We start from the raw sequence: 13507 nt of genomic DNA, 5'->3' as shown, positions 1-13507 counted from the left end.
ACTCTCTGTACTGAAATGAGAAGAAATACAGAAAAAAACTGTGAAGGGGGAAAGAGCATGGTTCAGAGGTGAAAACACAGTGCTTAATGTACATTTGTTTGAACATACTTAAGGAGAAGACTCTGAAAAGATTCACTGGACACTAATAATAGTTGGCACCTCTCTGGGGACTTGAGTGGGTGGAGGATAGGGGTAGTAAGATTTTTCAGTTGAAAAAAGTGTAATTTATTTTAAAAAATCATACAAATGCTAGTTTTCTCTCTCTGAAATGTTATTTACTGTTGTTCTCCACCTCTACCTGGACATGTGTCAGGCCTTAATCACTTCCTCCAAAAGACATTCTTTCTAATCTGGAAAAGTTCAGGTTCCCTCAAGTCTCAGTCGAACTCTTATGTTAGTTTTTGCAAATTACTTGTGAATATCTGTCTTCCTCATTTGACTGTGAAGCTCTAGAAGCAGGGAGGAATGCATCGTCTTCTGCTTGTCTCACCAAAGCCTGGGCTGCTTGGCACATCAGCTCATGAATGTTTGTTGAGTGAAGACATGTGTGCTCAGGGCACTGTGTGGGGATGGGGGTAGAGGAGTCCTGCTTGCAGGGAAAGATAAAAGCGGTGAGACAATGTCTGCCTTTAGGTAGCTTATCAACTAGGGAGGTAGATAAACACCCATATAATTATAAGGCAGAAAGGGGTCATTGCCTTAGGAGTTACAAATTTAGTTATATGAGACTTAGAGCAAGGAGACTGCAAGAAGAATTTTTTTAACATGTTATATATCTGATAAATGCCGTAATATTTGCAAAGGGGTTTTGAAAAACCCATGTGATTTCTTCAAGAAAGGGTGGGCTATTTAATGCAGAAAATCAATATGTATAGGCGTCAGGCAGCTGAGGCATGTCAGTGAATGGATTGCCAAGTGGAAACTGATGAAAAACAAGATCTAGAGGTATATAGAGGTATACTAGCTTGGCTGGATAGTAGCATCACTTGGGAGATTAAAAAGTAAAAAAATCCTTATGCTAAGACCATAACGCAGGTCAGTTCACCAGGGGTAAGGAAGGGGATAGGAGGATAAAAATGGAGGAGGAACCCAGTCATCTGCAGTTTTAAGAAACTGCCCAGGTAACAATAATGTGGACCAGGACAGGTCTCATTACCAGTGACTCATTAAAAATGCAGAACTCTAGCCCCACCCTGGATTTACAGAATCAGAATCCGAATTGTGAAGATACCTCCAGTGCTTCTGGTACACTCTGGCAAGTTCAAGAAGCTCTGCTCTAAACAACTTTGTCTTTTTCCAAGGGAATGACCATTCATTAAGTAGTATCAGCATTTCCCAGAGGGCATGCATGTTCTAGTTGTCAACGTTCTAATTCTGCTAGTTATAATGCTACCACTGGCAAAAATCAAGTAACTGAGATCAGGTGGAAGCCGTCAAAAGTGACTGCATCCTGGCAAGTTGCTAGAGAGGGGATAGTGAATTATCAGGGTTTGTCTAAGGCTTATATTGTTCTAAGGCAGAAGTTTTTTAATGTCGATTCTTGATAGTTACTTAAATTTTATTTTGAGCAGTTAAACCATCCCAGTCAACAACACTGTGTGTGTGACAAAGTTCAATATGAAACTCTGCTTTGATTTAGGTGGGCAAGATTTTAGAGTACCACCAGCTCAGCAACTTTCCTTCCCCATCTCCCTGAAGCAAAATTTTAAGGATAAGATGAAAATAAAGCGAGGAAGGTTTGGAGGGCTTGGAATGCTAGAGTAAAACTTATTTACTTAATTTGAACAATGTCAAGTCACCGTATTTTTTAAGCGAGGCTTATAACTGCAATACAAACAAAAAAGAAAACTCATTGCCTCATGATCTGGTTAGGAATATAACTGGTATAAAAGAAAGTTGAAAACGTTTATCCAACAAATGCTTATCAAGCTCCTACTATGAATCAAGTACTATTCCAAGTCCTTTGATCTCATTCCTTTGGTGGTAATCCTAGTCAGGGAGCCTCCTGGAAAACTGATGTCACTGTTCCTAAAATGAACGATCTCAGAAGATAAAAGTGTGGATGAGTCAGATCAGCCCGTGGCTCCAGCTGGACACTGAGCAGCTCAGGAGCCTGTCTTTGAATATCAAGAACCACTGAGACTGGAGAGCAAACCCAGGAAGGGGGAGTAATTCAGAACTGGTTACCACACACCTCTGGTCTCAACTTTGCTATGGAGTTTCACAACAGTTTAAAAATTTTAAATAGCAATACTAGGACATGACTTTCAAAGAATAATATCAGCAACTCTTTTTTTCTTTTTTTCTTATGTGGGATTTTAGTTCCCTGTTCCCAGGTGACCCAGTGGTAAAGAATCTGCCTGCCAGTGCAGGAGACACAAGAGAGACAATGGTTCAATCCCTGTGTTGGGAAGATCCTCTAGAGTAGGAAATGGCAGCCCGCTCCAGTATTCTTGCCTGGAAAATTCCACGAGTAGAGGAGCCAGGCAGGCTACAGTCCATGGGGTTGCAGAGTCAGACAAGACTGAGCACTATTCCTTCCTTTCTTAGTTTCTTGACCAGAGATCGAACCTGCGGGCGCCTGCGTTGGGAGCACTCAATCTTAACCACTGGATTATCAGGAGGAAAGTCCGTCAGCAACTGTTATGTTATTCTTTTATTTTTGTTTAAGTTGTTGCATTGTCTAACATTTTTATCTACCTCTGCTTAAATATATAAAAGTCACTCCATAGATAAATGTACAGAGTAATCGCAAATGCAAAATCAAAGCCTTAATCTATTGAATCTCCACTATGCTAAAACATTCATATTTCTGAAACAGTAGATATTTTTATAAACAATTCATAAGAACAAAAATAAAAAGCTTCACAAAATTTGTTTCTGTTAGAAGTTTTCCAGTTTTTTTTAAGAAATTTCTCAGCACTTTCAAAACTTTAAACACTCAAAGAATATAATCACTGAGAACAGTTATATTATCCCTTTATTATTTTAAGTGTTAGCCGCTCAGTCGTGTCTGTCTCTTTGCAGCCTCATGGACAGTAGCCCATCAGGCTCCTCTGTCCATGGAATTCTTCAGGCAAGAATACTGGAGTGGGCAGCCATTCCCTTCTCCAGGGGATCTTTCCAACTCAGGGATCAAACCCATTATTATTTTCGAGCATGCATTTATTTTGTATTATTTTGATAATACATTTGTTTTTAAGATGTGCACTGAGCATAGTAACTAAAAAGCAAAAAAAAAAAAAAGAGAGAGAGAGAAAGAATGCAATGTATCAGACAAGCCACCAAAAACAGAAGGAAAAGGGAAAAAAAAAAATTCTCCTTCTGAGCTAAATAGAAAGAGAAAAAAGTACTATCATTAAGGCAGAAGAAAGGCATCTCTGAAGAGGGAATAAATATTTTCCCAGCAGTGAGCTGGGGGCTGTCAAGTGCGGTAGCAGAATAGAAGGGTATTGGGTGAAAAAGCATACTCCTCAAACTCCCTGTGAACAGAACTTCACTGTGAAGAATAAATCAATCCACTTACAGGGCATGCTTAACTTCACCTGTTGGGAGGTAAGTTCAGTTTCTTTCTCCTTCTTTGAATGAACCGGGAAGGCTTCCGTTTTGCCTTCAGCCTCCCACCACAGGAATGTGTGCTATCTGCATGGTGGTTTTGAAACCACAGCTCTTAAAGGAGCTGTATCAACAGGTTTTTTCTCCTTAACACTGAGTCAATTGTAAATGTTGAATGGGAACCTTGAACAAGCTGAAAACTATCACAGGAATTTAAAACCAGCTCTCTCGCCAAAGTGTTTTTTTTAATAGAATCACAATGTATATTTTTATCACTTCAGCCTTTTTGGATCCAGAACTACAGAACTAACAAAGGACTATTTCCTGGAAGCTTAATACAAAGGGAAGCCTGAGAGCTGGCCTTGCTGTGTCAGTTAGGACGGAGAACTCTTTCCCAGATGGAAAGAGTTCTGCTAATGTGGTTTTTAAAGAAGACACAGGAGCCTCAAAAATGTCCTTCGAAGCAACACAAGATTTGCCAAGCTTTTTACATATTTATCTAATGCAGTTCTATGTCCATTGCCTTTCACCCAAATACTTTTCTTTTAACTTTGGCCTGTATACTTTCCATTCTTTATTTAAATAAAACTGTTTCCAAAGGTGAGGCAAAACACTCAAAGTTTCACTCATCCAGCCCAACATGCTTGTGGCCAATGTCATAGGCAAATTCTAAGCACATTTAAAACTTTTACCCATGATTGCTAAACCCTGAGATTAACAAGTTTTTCTTGTTGTTGTTTTGCTTTTGTCTTTTTTATTGTTTTAGATTAACTCTTTTTAATTAAAGAGTTGGTGTCCAGAATTTGGCTCATCATGTTTGCACAGCCATTTGTTACTGTTTTCATATCATTTGCAATTTATTGTACAGTACCAAGTGGCTGTCTTAAGAGGTTCTATGGCTTAATATAACTCGATTTCCCATGAAAACTCTCAAGCTTCATTTGGCATGAACTTCATTGAAAATGACTATAATCTGATTTCAAACACTGAGCGATGATGTTACATACAATATGTATATTTCCTCATAACTGAACAAGAATATGATTAAAAATAAACCAACATTCCCAAAATGAAGACACAATTAAGAACTATCCTTAATGATAGGAAGTTCTCTGTAATAAGAAAAAACTGTTGAAAATTAATTTGCTAATTACCATGCACTGATTATTGTAACTGACCAGTTTCTAAGATGATCTATATATAAAATTTAAAAAGGGATAGTGTTTAGGTAATTGTTTAGATAACTTATTAATGTAGTAGATTCTAGGGCTCAAAGGAACTAAGTTGAACATCTAATGACTTTTCACATTTGAGGAAGCAAGATTAAGCAACAACAAAAGTGGAAAAATATGGGGGGAAGTAGAATAAGGAATCAAAAGATAAAAAGTCAGCAATAAAGCTTCATAAAAGAGTGACTAACTACATTTCACTGTTTTTCACAGTCTCCCTGGGAGTTTGTTTGTTTAGATGTTTTGACTCTTCTTGAAGTTAAAAAAAATACAAAAAACTTTTAGGAAAAATACTCAAAGTCAACTAACCTTCCTAGTTAACCTGGCTCTGGAAATTGCACTTGACACTATGACTTTGTCACATCTTAAAGGGATATGTCAAAGCTCTTTAAATCATTTCCAGAGGGCATGGATTATTTCCAAGAGTGAGGTAAAGATGTCTGTAATCATGTAAGCATTACTTATTTAGCCACTGCAAATTAAGATGATCAAATACCTCTATAAAGTGGGAATTATGAGTTTAAGTTTTATACTGACATGCCTACACATTTCCTTCCTTCCTTCTTTTCTTTCTTTCTTCCTTCCTCCCTATTATTTTTTCCTTTTAATTTGAATTCTGGTACCAAGGTAACCCAAAGAATAAACCTGGAACAAGAGTAACTGGTGCCTGTAAATCCTCTCCACAATTCTACTCAACATATCTTACAGAGAAGAGGCCTGGAGAAAATTAAGAATCCACAGTGGAGATGCTCAAGGCAACTTTACTAAAAACAGCCAAATAATGGAAACAACACAAATATTCATCAACAGGGAAGGATAAATTGTATATTCACACAATGGAATACTATAAAGCAAAAGAACAAATTATTGATATATAAAACAATATGTATGAACCTCATTGACTTAATTTTGCTCAAAATAAACCATATACCAAGAAAGTACAGTTGTGGTTTAATTCCTAGGAAATTCAAAATCAGGCAAAATTTAGAAGTAGTTCAAAGAATGTTTATCATGGAGGGGTTATTGATTGGGAAGTGACTCAGGGAGCCTTCCATGAGTGATAAAAACATCCTAAGGTCCTGTTCTGCTTGAAGTATACAGATACAGCAATGTATAAAAATTCACTGAGTTATTCACTAAGATTTGTACACTTTATGTATGTTATTTGCATTTAAATTTTCTTAAATGAAATTTAAAGAAAACTCACAATGCAGAGAGGGAAAACAAGCTAGAAATTCTCCACCAAAATACCAACAGTTTCAACAAAAGTGAGAGATAGTCTCATTTTGAAAAATATATAAAAATTTCCTTTCACCCAGGGTTTTCCTTTTTGAAACTGAAACTGAAGTCACTCAGTTGTGTCCGACTCTTTGTGACCCCATGCACTATAGCCTACGAGGCTCCTACATCCATGGAATTTTCTTTTTTAACATTCCCTAAATCATCGTGTGTGTGTCAGTGGCTCCGTCATATACGACTCTTTGCCACCCCATGGACTATATAGCCCATCAAGCTCCTCTGTCCATAGGATTTTCCAGGCAAGAATACTGAGTATTCTTGGGTTTCCATTTCCTTCTCCAGGGGATCTTCCCCACCCAGGGACTGAATCTAGATCTCCTGCATTGTAGGCAGATTCTTTACCATCTGAGCCACCAGGGAAGCCCAAAAGTATCTGGACTTAACAACCACAGTGATTCTCACTGCATCTTTCTACAGCTACCCCACACTACCCCAGGACTTCATAGTTCTTTCCTGCTGTGTGCTGTGCTTAGTCTCTCAGTCATGTCTGACTCTTTGCGACCCCATGGACTATAGCCCACCAGGCTCTTCTGTGCATGGGGATTCTCCAGGCAAGAATACTGGAGTGGGTTGCCATGCTCTCCTTCAGGGATCTTCCCAACCCATGGATCGAACCCAGGTCTCCCATATTGCAGGTGGATGTAGAAAGAGGAGAATTAAAGAATGACAAAGTCTTCCCTCTAGACTAGTAGGGTTTGAGGAATTTGGTTAAGTTTCAAGATTTCTTGATTAGGGACACCTTTCTGTCTTCTCAATCATTCTAGCAAGTATCCCGATTCTCTTTTGAGGGAGACCATCACAAAGAGTGACCGGGAGGACAAAAAAGAAGTTGACTATCTGGGTTTCAGATACACAATTAAAGTTTGGCCTTAGGTTTACTTCCCTTATGGTTCAATAGAATTCAATAAAATGGGAAAGGAGGGAGAGCTGTCCAGGAATGAAAAGACATTTCTTTGTGTTCTCTGTGAAAAGCTACACAATGGATCTGATATGTTGGGGCCAGAAGGGTGAGAAGCCCCAATATTTATTTCTAGTCAAACTCTATTGATATAATTTATGTGCCCCCCTTTTTTAAATAGAACACTGGGAAAACAAATCCATATCTCCTTAGCCACATTTCCCCAGGATTTTTAGAAACACAAAGAATCTTTTTCTCCTGTTCTTCTCCCTGGGGGCATTCCTGACCCTGGCAGACCATTTCTAACAGTGGAGGCTGTGACTGGGGTGATGATGTGTGAGGGTTGTGGTGGGGCTCTTGAGCTTCAGGCTCTTGCATTCCAATACGGTCTTTGACTTTGAAACAACTGGATTGCTGCCTCATTCACTACCCAAAGTACAGCCAGTTACAACCTGGCTGCATTTATGAAATTATTTAAAAATCCTGGACCAAAATTAATGGAGGAAATTATGGACAATTATCAAATTGAGTATTTAAATAACATATATGGAGATGGGGGAGGCTAAAAATGTAGGGCTTTGAAGATCAGCCCTGGGATTTCTTTGGAAGGAATGATGCTAAAGCTGAAACTCCAGTACTTTGGCCACCTCATGCGAAGAGTTGACTCATTGGAAAAGACTCTGATGCTGGGAGGGACTGGGGGCAGGAGGAGAAGGGGACGACAGAGGATGAGATGGCTGGATGGTATCAGTGACTCAATGGACGTGAATCTCAGTGAACTCCGGGAGTTGGTGATGGACAGGGAGGCCTGGCGTGCTGCGATTCATGGGGTTGCAAAGAGTCGGACACGACTGAGCGACTGATCTGATCTGATCTGATCTATGGTGATGGGATTCCCAGGTAGCTCAGTGGTAAAGAATCCACCTGCCAATGCAGGAAGGAGATGTGGGTTAGATTCCTGGATGGGGAAGATCCCCTGGAGGAGGAAATGGCAACTCACTCCAGTATTTTTGCCTGAGGAATCCCATGAACAGAGGAGCCTGGTGGTTCATGGGGTCACAAAGAGTTGCACATGACTTGGTGACTAAGCACATCTATGGTGATAGATGTTTTATATATATTATTATTACACAACATTCTTGACACCTCTGTAAGCTAAAAATTAGCAGCCCCATTTTATAAATGGAAATCTCAGCTTTCAGTAAACAAAAGTCCTAAGAGTGCATAGCTGAGGTTCAAGCCCAGGTCCATCGGACTTCAAAATCCTTTTATCTCCTGACCTCTCAGGAGAGGTGCCTTACTCAATACATGCAAAACTTAATTAATCTTTCATCCTATGAAAAGAATATAAATTGTAAATTAGATCAGCTAAAATAGATGGTAATCTCCTTGAGGGCAAAGGCTGATGACTCATCTTTACTGTGACATAGAATAATACCTCAGTATGTTAGTGAATACTTCTAAATAGGTGTCCATGAGAGAGATGTTGATTTCTCTGTTACACATGCACACACACACACATGTGTAAGCATCTACAAACTTGTTATTATGGATTCAAATAACTGCATAAAAAATAAAATTTACTCATTTAAGTAAAAAGTGAAGCTAGTAAAAAGTATGGTTAAATGCCAAGTAAGATAACAAAAAGAACTTTAAAGCTCACATATTGAATTACATTTGCTGGTCTTTTAAGCTTTAAAGGTACATTGGCTAACATTTCTGTTATACCAGGAATAACAAGCAAGCACAAAGCCTTTCAAAGAATAACTGACCCTAACTGTGGAATTATTTCAAAGAAAAGAACATATAAACATGGGATGTTCTGCTTATACAAGATGGAACCTAAATAAGCAGACTAGAATCCAATGATTAGTAAAATTCCACTCTGATGACCAGTTCTTTACACCCAAGAACTAAAAAATGTACTAAATGCTTTTTCTTTCCAGGACTTTTCTCCCCCATTTCATTTTTATTTGTCTCTGTGGAAGAAAAGCACTGAACAAGATTGAAATTCTTAGTGCCTTATCCCTTCCGAAACTTACAGTCTGAAATTAGTTTATTTACTTTCAAATTAAGTCAGAATTTGTTACTGAAAGAAATGTACCTGGGTCTTTAGTTGCAGTATTGCTAATGATTCTTTTCGGTTAAAGACATGCAGAATTCCAAGGTGATGTGCTTTGTTATTTACTTTTTACTGGTAGAATTCTCGGTTTGCTGAATGTAGAGTAAATAAGAATTTGAAATTATATCATAGAATAAAAGGACTTCCTTTAACATTGGAGGCTCATTTGTCTTTCAGGTAGAATCATCCAGGTTTTCTTTCATATTTGTGATTGCTGAGTTTTTGCTTAAGAATTCTCTAGGATAAATTTGCTTGTGACCCACTTTTAAATAATCCACTCTTAAATAATCATTTAATCTCCATTAACTAAAAACATGTCTGGTTAGGTCCATTTCTGAGAGTATAAGAAACAAATCAGTATTTCTTTCTTTCCAGATTTTGTCTTCCTGATTTTTTCATGTTAGTTAAAACAGTAAGCAGATATTTCTGAAATTTTAATAATGTATATCTGTGCAGTGTAAATGTTTTCTTCATTATTCCAAAATGTTTACTCTCAGTGTTTACTTTTGTGGTTCTCCACAACTTTTAGAATAGTCATTACCTGTCAAAAACGATATCGATAGAGAACAAACTTGTGGTTGCCAAGAGGGAAGAAGTGTGGGAGGGTGGAGTGGGACTTTGGGGTTAGAGAAGGAATAAACAACAGGTCTTGCTGTATAGCACAGGAAACTGTATTCAATATCCTGTGATAAACAATAATGGAAAAGAATATGAAAAAGAATGTGTATATATACATATATATAACTGAGTCACTCTGCTGTACAGCAGAAATCAACCAACATTGTAAATCAAATATACTTTAAAAAAGTCTATATTAGTTCATTATTTATATAGTTGAACTAATGAATATTAGTTCATTTTTTGGGGGGGTCCCAATCATTTTGGATTATTTTTGAGAATCTTCAACTATCTCCTGCATAAAAAATTTTAAAAAATATAAAAACCCTTTTCTACATTATGGTTCTTTAATCTGTCTTGGCACATAAATCTCCTTTCTATTCCTAAATTTTTAATGCTTTCCATAGTCTCAGCATTGTCTTAACTTTAATTCACATTTTTTCCTATTCTTTTGTATGAATTTATATATTTCTTCACTTTGATTGGCGGCCACTTCATTCTATTTTCAAGTCTGTAAACTTTTGGTTCCCATTGAGTCCCCTAGTGATGGCAATTCATTAATACGTCAAAGTTTTCTAGCACAGCACACTCCCTGAACGTGACCCTTCTGGTGCATGTGGGGTGGCGGAGTGGGCATGCTCAAGACAATGTCACCAAAAATAAAATCCTAAAATAAATATTCAACATTTTAGCTTATGCATATACTTTGCTAAGTAAGTATATAATTTTTTTAAAATTGGAAAATAAATGAAACTTACCCTTTTAAGAAGATTTCAGTGGATGATTTAGGATGCTTATGTCTTTATTTTAGCTCCATCCAATTCAGTTAATAAGAGTTATAGGGTCCTGTCGGGTCCAGAGGCTGTGGAGACCACAAAAAGAAGGATAAGGGAAGGCCCTCCCCCCAAATTTACATTCATTTAGATCAGTTGGAGTGCTAGGGCTTTCAAATCCCAAGCTTTATATGTGTTTCCTTAAAGAGTGAGTAGTAACTGTTTTCCCAGCCAGTGAGGATCTAGGTTCCCCGCTTTTAAAGCTTCAGGTTGTTCTTCAACTATCCTTTTTACGTTGTATAACCCTTAGGGGTTCATATCCGACTTCCATATTTAATATATTTTAATTCAGCTTTGTAATGATCTGTATATGCGTTCATGAGCTCATCTTCCCCTTAGGACTCACTCAGGTAGCTGAGATTAAATTGGCATTCCTTACTATTTTCTGGCAAGTACAAGTCTGACTTCATGAATACCTTCATTTCTGTGCTTACATCCAAAGGTTTCAGAAAGAGAATGATTACTTGATTAAATAAATAAAACAAGGTCTTTTGGATGGAGTTTTTCTAACACCATGACTAAACTAAACTGGCAACACACATGTGCTAGCTTTTCTGCTTTACTTGCTCCCCTTCCTTTTTTATTCCTGTGAGTGATCCTTTGAAATCTCAAAAGATTTGTATCCTTTCTCATAACATGAACTATGTCTTTACCTCAACTGTATTTTGTGAATAGTTTGTCTACTTTACTGGCCCTTAGCCAAATAATACATTTTGCATTTGAAGAGAAAGAATTTTCCCTTTCATTAATCGTTTGGTGAGGGAAGCAGGACCTAAAAGGAGAAAGCCTGAGTGGGAGAGCAGCAATGCTCTAAACAAAAAACAGTGGTCTTGATACAGTCCTGTGTGCTGCCTTCAAGGCAGTCATGGTCTAGAGGAATTCTATTTACCTATTTTTTTGGCTGCATCGTCTTAGTTGCAGTTTGTGGGATCTTGTTCCCCAACCAGGGATCAAACCGGGGCCCCCTGCATTGGGAGCTCAGGGTCTTAGCCACTTAGACCACCAGGGAAGTCCCCTGGAGGAATTCTTAATTGAAATGGTATCATAACTGTCTTCTATCACCAACTCCATCATACTCTCCTCCCACTGCCCCATCACCAACTGCAATATACTCTCTCATTTATCTATTTATTTATTATTTGTTTATTTAAATTTTTAGCTACACTGGGTCTTCGTTGCTGTGTGAGAGCTTTCTCTAGTTTCACTGAGCAGGGCCTACTCTAGTTGCGGTACAGCGTGCAGGCTTCTCATTGTAGTGGCTTCTCTTGTTATGGAGCATTGGCTCTACGTCCACAGACTTCAGTAGTCCTGGCGTGGGCTCAGTTGTTATGGTTCTCGGGCTCTAGAGCACAGGCTGAGTAGTAGTAGCACACGGGCTTAGTTGCTCTGTGGCATGTGAGATCCTCCTGAACTTGGTGGGTGGATTCTTAACCACTGGACCAACAGGGAAGTCTTCCTCTCTCATTTAAATAATTGATCTACTCTATAATATCATCATTTCTATATTGTCTCAGCTCCTCATTTAGTGTCTACTTTTCTGCCTATAGCACCTAGCCTGGTCCTAGGCTTATGATAAATTTTTGCTGAACTGAAATAAATGGGTTGGCCTTGCTTAGGATTACATAGAAGACATTTGTCTCAGGTGACATCTTCATCTTGACTCTACACAGTGACTGTATAGTGACCAAAAACAACCTACAGAAGAGAAGCATGGTTGACTTCAAATTGCAGTATAAGAAATTTTAGGATTTTTTTCCTGAAAAAAAAAACTTTTTTTTTTCTATTTTTCCTAAAAGATGAGCCACTCTTAATGTTTGGTGGTATAGGCCTCAAGGTGCAGACAGAAGTGTTTTTGTGATTTTAAATACTTTCTGATTAGCATGGATAATAACCAAGAAGATTTAAATATATGAAGCACAGGAATTACCTGGCAGTCCAATGGTTAGAACTCTGGGTTTTCACTTCTGCAGGCTGGGAACTAATCCCCAAAATCATACAATGAGGCCAAAAACAAACAAACAACAACAAAAAACCCACAAAAAATATTAAGTACAATGGAAATGGCAACCCACTCCAGTATTCTTGCCTGGAGAATCCCATGGACGGAGAAGCCTGGTGGGCTACAGTCCATGGGGTCGCAAAGAGTCAGACATGACTGAGTGACTTCACTTCACAAAAACTTTACTAAATAAAATGCAGCTTAAACTTGAGTTCATCTTTAGCCATATCTTTGTAGTCCACATAATCATAAAAAATTAGGTGAATCATTGGATTATATGTTTCCAAGTTACCCCACATTCAGATCTGTAAAAGTCAGACTGAGTGGCCTGAATTTCCTCATTTGCTAGATCCAGAAAGACAGAGACAGTGAAGGGGAATGGAATCCTCTGCAGTGCTCCTCTGTCCCCTGCTTTGTGCCTGTGTTCTCTCGTGTGCAAGCTAAGCTACCAAACCACCACAAGGACACAGAGAAATAAATCAAACGTCCTGTGGGTAGGAGGTCCCTATGTCTGACTGGCTTATGAAGGGAGGCAGGCTATTAGGATTTGAAACAGAAAGTCAAAATATTCCCTTGTATCTGGGTCTTGTGATGAATAATCATAATTAGATTTTAACCTCTTGGAGTTGATTGGTTTACCTTTATTTCTTCCCTGTCACCTAGGCCTTCACACATGTTTAAATAATGAATTTTAAAGGTTACAGTGTCATTTGCATATATGGAAAAGTTATATATATATAATTATCATAATTATACCTAGCAAAAAATATCATAATTACTACCTAGCAAGTAAATATGAAGCACAGATATGTATGAAATTGGTTACAAAAAACTTTTTGATAATTTTAGTGAGAAAATTTAGTAAACTTCTCTGATAATAGGTTCAAGGAGGAGTTGCCTATGCCAATACGGAAGTGGCTGACATGTCCAGGCCACCAAGGGCCCTGGGCCTCC

The 13507-nt window shown here is 38.1% G+C and overlaps 1 protein-coding gene across 2 annotated transcripts in view; it reads right to left on the bottom strand.

Annotated features, from left to right (window-relative positions):
- Positions 1–13507, bottom strand: part of SLC39A10 (solute carrier family 39 member 10) — a 159311-nt gene that overhangs the window by 112397 nt on the left and 33407 nt on the right. For both annotated transcript variants that reach the window (XM_045164340.1, XM_045164341.1), the window contains exon 2: positions 10480–10583. The gene's annotated coding sequence lies outside the window, so the exon portion shown is untranslated. The remainder of the gene's footprint in view (positions 1–10479; positions 10584–13507) is intronic.

The sequence above is a fragment of the Bubalus bubalis genome, chromosome 2, assembly GCF_019923935.1.
Source record: "Bubalus bubalis isolate 160015118507 breed Murrah chromosome 2, NDDB_SH_1, whole genome shotgun sequence".
Taxonomy (NCBI): Eukaryota; Metazoa; Chordata; class Mammalia; order Artiodactyla; family Bovidae; genus Bubalus; species Bubalus bubalis.
The sequence above is the reverse complement of the archived record's forward strand: the minus strand, read 5'-3'. Positions and strand labels throughout refer to the sequence as shown.